Consider the following 6022-nt stretch of genomic DNA (forward strand, 5'->3'; position numbering starts at 1 on the left):
TAGGTTACATACCACAGTTAGTAATTCTGCAATGTGATATCTGAGTTCCCTCAGAACTCTTGGGTGAATATCATCTGGTCCTGGTGATATTTTACTGTTTAATTTATCATTTGGTTCCAAGACCTTCTCTATTGACAACTAAAATGAATGTCTCGGGTGTGGGAATCTCCCTCACATCCTCTGCAATGAACACCAATGCAAAGAATTCATTTAGCTTCTTCTTAAGTTTTTCTTTAGCACCTCATCATCCAGTGGCCCCCACTGATTGCTTGGCAGGCTTCCTGCTTCTGATGTATTTTTTAAAAAAATTGCTGTTATTTTTTGTGTCTTTTGTTAGTTTCTCTTCCAATTCTTTATTGGCCTGCCCAATTGTACTTTGACACTTGACTTAAGAACATAAGAATGGCCATACTGGGTCAGACCAAAGATCCATCCAGCCCAGTGTCCTGTCTACCAACAGTGGCCAATGCCAGGTGCCCCAGAGGGAGTGAACCTAACAGGTAATGATCAAGTGATCTCTCTCCTGCCATCCATCTCCACCCTCTGACAAACAGAGGCTAGGGACACCATTCCTTACACATCCTGGCTAATAGCCATTAATGGACTTAACCTCCATGAATTTATCTAGTTCTCTTTCAAATCCTGTTATAGTCCTAGCCTTCACAACCTTGCCAGCATTTGTGCTCCTTTCCGTTCTCCTCAGTAGGATTTGACTTCCAACTTTTCAGAGATGTCTTTTTGTCTCTAACATTTAGTTTGAGCAGCTATTACAGTGTTTTTAAAAAAATTCCATGCAGCTTGCAGGTATTTTACTCTTGTGGCTGTTCCTTTTCATTTCTGTTTAACTAGCTTCCTCGTTTTTGTGTAGTTTCCCTTTTTGAAGTTAAATGATACGGTGATGGGGTTTTTTGGTATCCCCCTCCCCTTCATGAATGCTAAATTAAATTACAATATGGTTACTATTTCTAGGCAGTTCAGCTATATTCACCTCTTGGACCAGATCCTATGCACCACTTAGGACTAAATCAAGAATTGCCTCTCCCCTTGTGGTTTTCAGGAACAGCTGCTACAAGAAGCAATCATCTGTGAGGTCTAGAAATTTCATCTCTGCATCCGTCCTGAGGTGACATGTTCCCAGTCAATATGGGGATAGTTTAAATCTCCCACTATTATTAAGTTTTCTGTTTTTGTAGTCTCTCTAATTTTCCTGAGCATTTCACAATCACTGTCACTATCCTGGTAGTATATATCTATTGCTATACTCTTATTATTCAGGCATGGAATTTCTATCAAGTACTGTTCGATTCATTTAAGATTTTTTTTACTATATTTAACTATTCTTTCTTTCATATATAGTGCCACTCACCCATCAGCATCACCTACTTTGTCATTCCTATATATTTTGTACCCTAGTGTGACTGTGTCCCATTAATTATCATTGTTCCACCAAGTTTCTGTGATGCCTGAGAATATTCATTTTAGTTGTGAAACAAATTCACTTTGACTGTGTTCACATCTTTGTGCGTTTGTTTTCCACATAAGGCAAGCCAGGTGGAATCTGTGAGGATCGGTAATTGAAAAGTCCTAGACACACAGAGCTCCTTCCCAAAGCAGACAGTACCAGCCAGAACGAAGGGCACTGGGGTTCAGTCAGAGCCTTCCAATACTCTCCTCCCTCCCCCTTTTAGCCCCGTCCCCCTCAGAACCAAAGGCACCTTCACAGCTTCCTACCACCATCATGCTCATTCATTTCTGAAACCTGTAGCTGTACCCTTCCCTTCCTGTGCCCTATTGCAATGAGTTGTTTGGTCCGCTTTCCTCCCACCTCTCTCTAACCACTGACCCATTTAGCCCCCGCAAACTCACTCTCCGTGCTCATTATGCTTATTCTCTTTCTCCCTCTCCTTCCCTCCTCCTACCTCTCTCACTCTCAGCTTTCTGCTCCTTTTACATACTCCTCTCCTACTCCTGAAAACCCTCCCCATCCACTGTCTCTTCAAGTCCGACTACCCCTCACAATAAATAAAAACATTCCCCCAAACTCAAACTAAGTTTTTATAATACAAAAACAAAAATAATAATAGCCTGCTCACCCTCTGCTTCCCCTCCCCCGAGACAGCAGACCCCGGGGCACCAGGTCCAAAGAACACACCACCAAAGACAGCATGTGCCTCCCCACCGCTGGCGGCCTCATCTACAGGGTCTTCTAATGGTGGAACTCTGGCAGCAGTGGCGAGAGCACTAACAGTGGCATCACAGACTCTGTGTCTCCTTCGCCAGCGATGCCAGTGCTTGCGTTCTCCTCACAACAGCCACGTGAACCAAAAGATTCATCTTCATTACCACAGGATATGTTGTGGTCACAGGCGGTTTCACTTACATCTTTATCATTGGGGCTTCTCAAGCATCCCATCCTGCCCCTGTGGTGCTCAAGAACAAACAGTCTGCCATCTGGTTGTGGCCTGCCTCTGTATCATCTTGGTGGTGGATGGATACGCTTGACATCTCTGCATAGGGCTGCTGGGACAGAGTGGTAACATCACTTCCCCAATAGCTACTTCATTGTTTGTGCTGTCAGAAACCATATGACAGAAAAAGTGATGTCAGAGCCTGCATTCTTTCAGCATAGACAGAATACCAAACCACTCAAGACTTCAGTTTTCATTAGCAACAGCCAATGACTTTTTCTGGCTCCTCCCTCCATCTGCTTTGCTTCACCATGCCACTTTTCCTCGTCCTCCAGAATTTATCCCTCCACTTGTCACTATGCCTTTATCTTTACCACATCTCCCTGTCTTCCCTTTCCCTTCCTACTTCCACAGAACCCTCTTCCCTCATCTGAGCTTTGCACCCTTAAAAATGATGATTAATTTGTGGGAGCTTTTAAGGTGTGTGCATGCCATGTGTAACTAACTGCATAACATGTGTGATACAGGAGGGCCAGGGAGCAGTGGGAAGTGGTAGAAGGGAAGTATATAAACCCTAGGTTAATTAAGGCGTGGTTCCCTGTAGACTAGGGAGGGTTGCTACAGGTTAATTGGAGCACCTGTAATCAATTAAGGCCCTGTTAGAAACCTAATAAAATCCCCTGCTTCAGGCAGTCACGGGGAAGGAGAGAGGACTGGAGCTTGGAGATGTGCTGTTAGACTTGGAGGAACAGAAAGCCGGAGTAAGGGAGACCCTGCCCCAGCAGGGGAGGGACATTCCCTCCCCCAGTGTCTAAGGGCTGTAGGTACTCCATCTAAGGGGGAAGAAGGTAAGAACCTGGAGGGGTTGAGAGGGGCTGGGGCTCAGAGTGAGGAGCAAACCCAGACCCCTTCCCCGCTTCCCTCCTTTACCACCTTCCTGGGCTACTAGTGGGGCCCTCGGTGCCCCAAGAGCAGGGGTAATGGGTGGTATTTTAGCCCCCCCCCCACCAAGAAAAGCCCAGGACCCACCTTACGATATCGACCATCTTGTCACACGTGGTGTCAGGGGTGGGATCTCTGCGCCGTGAACATAATCCAGAGTGGGTCACAACCACCCTGCCTCAAGATGGTCTGGTTGAGCGATTTAACCACACTCTCAAGAGTATGATCCGAAAGGTGGTGGCCCAAGACGGAAAAGATTGGGATACCCTCCTACCATATCTGATGTTTGCAATACGAGAAGTTCCCCAAGCCTCTACTGGTTTCTCCCCCTTCGAGCTATTGTATGGACGCCACCCATGTGGCATATTAGACATCACGAAGGAGGAATGGGAGGAACAACCCAACCCAGGGAAGAATGTCATTGCACACGTAGCCCAAATGAGAGAACGAATAGCCCAAGTGACCCCCATAGTACAAGAGCATTTGGAGAAAGCACAAGAGGCCCAATGAACCTACTACAATCGTCGGGAAAAAACACGGAAATTTCAACCAGGAGAACGGGTGCTGGTGCTGGTACCAACAGCAGAAAGTAAGCTCCTGGCCAGTTGGCATGGACCCTATGAGATCGTGGAAGCTGTTGGGGAGGTGAATTATAAGGTAAAGCAGCCAGACCGCCGAAGGCCAGAGCAGATCTATCATGTCAACTTACTGAAAGCCTGGCACGATTGGGAGACGTGCCTGGCCATCCTGCCGGCCACACCCCAGGCAGATGGCCCACAAGGGCAGGTAAGGATATCCCCCAAATTAGCCCCAGAACAATGAACAGAGGTCATCAAAATGATCCAGCGGAACCAAGATGTGTTCTCCACACAACCAGGCCGTACGACGCTGATCCAACACCACATTGTCACCTGTCCCAGAGCAAGGGTGACCATAAAACCATATCGCATACCGGAGGCAAAAAGAGAAGAAATTAGGGCAAAAGTAAGGAAGATGCTGGAACCTGGGGTGATTGAGGAATCCCACAGCCAGTGGTCCAGCCATATTGTCTTGGTCCCCAAGCCTGATGGCACCCTGAGGTTTTGTAATGACTTTCGGAAGTTAAATGAGGTATCCCAATTCGATGCCTACCCGATACCACGTGTTGATGAGCTGGTGGATCAGTTAGGCAAGGCCCGATACTTTACCACCTTGGACTTGACAAAAGGCTATTGGCAGATCCCCCTGGCTGAGGACGCCAAGGAAAAAACTGCTTTCTCTACACCTGACTGCCTCTTCCAATATACCGTCCTCCCTTTTGGGCTCCATGGGGCCCCCACAACTTTCCAACGATTGATGGACAGATTACTTCAACCCATGCCAAGTATGCTTCTGCCTATTTAGATGACGTGGTAATCCATAGTCCTGACTGGGAGACACACCTGGGGAAAGTGGAAGCGGTACTAGATACTCTTAGACAGGCTGGCCTCACCGCTAACCCATCCAAATGTGCAATAGGGCTAGCCGAGGCCCGATATCTCAGGTATGTAGTCGGAAGGGGCCTGGTGAAGCCCCAGTGGAACAAAGTGGAGGCAATACAGAAATGGCCCTGCCCAATCCGAAAAAAACAAGTCAGAGCATTCTTAGAGATAGTAGGGTACTATCACCAGTTCATCCCTCACTTCGCCACAAGGGCAGCGCCTCTGACGAACCTAATAAGAGCTTGGGGCCCGGAGATACTTAAGTGGACCGAGGAAGCAGAGAAAGCTTTCACAGACCTAAGGACAGCCCTTTGCAGCCATCCAGTGCTCATAGCCCCAGATTTCACAAAGGAATTCATCCTACAAACAGATGCCTCAGAGGTAGGACTTGGGGCCGTCCTTTCACAGACGGTGGGAGATGAGAAGCACCCGATCCTTTACCTCAGCCAAAAGCTCCTGCCCAGGGAGCAACGGTACGCCATAGTAGAAAAGGAATGCCTAGCAATTAAATGGGCCATGGAGATTCTACGGTACTACCTACTTGGGCGGCAGTTCACCCTTGTGACGGACCACACCCGCTCCAATGGATGCACACAAATAAGGAGAGGAATGCATGAGTGACTAGATGGTTCCTGTCCCTACAACCTTTTCACTTCCAGATCCAGCATAGAGCCGGCAGCCAACACAGCAACGCGGATGACCTATCACGACAACACTGTCTTTCGTCCCAAGTAGCCCAACCCCGTGGCGTTGAGCAGGGGAGGGGGATATGTGATACAGGAGGGCCAGGGAGCAGTGGGAAGTGGTAGAAGGGAAGTATATAAACCCTAGGTTAATTAAGGCGTGGTTCCCTGTAGACTAGGGAGGGTTGCTACAGGTTAATTGGAGTACCTGTAATCAATTAAGGCCCTGTTAGAAACCTAATAAAACCCCCTGTTTCAGGCAGTCAGGGGGAAGGAGAGAGGACTGGAGCTTGGAGATGTGCTGTTAGACTTGGAGGAACAGAAAACTGGAGTAAGGGAGACCCTGCCCCAGCAGGGGAGGGACATTCCCTCCCCCAGCGTTTAAGGACTGAAGGTACCCCACCCAAGGGAAAAGAAGGTAAGAACCTGCAGGGGTTGAGAGGGGCTGTGACTCAGAATGAGGAGCAAACTCAGACCCCTCCCCCGCTTCCCTCCTTTACCACCTTCCTGGGCTACTAGTGGGGCCCTC

This window comes from Chrysemys picta, chromosome 3, assembly GCF_011386835.1.
Source record: "Chrysemys picta bellii isolate R12L10 chromosome 3, ASM1138683v2, whole genome shotgun sequence".
NCBI lineage: Eukaryota > Metazoa > Chordata > Testudines > Emydidae > Chrysemys > Chrysemys picta.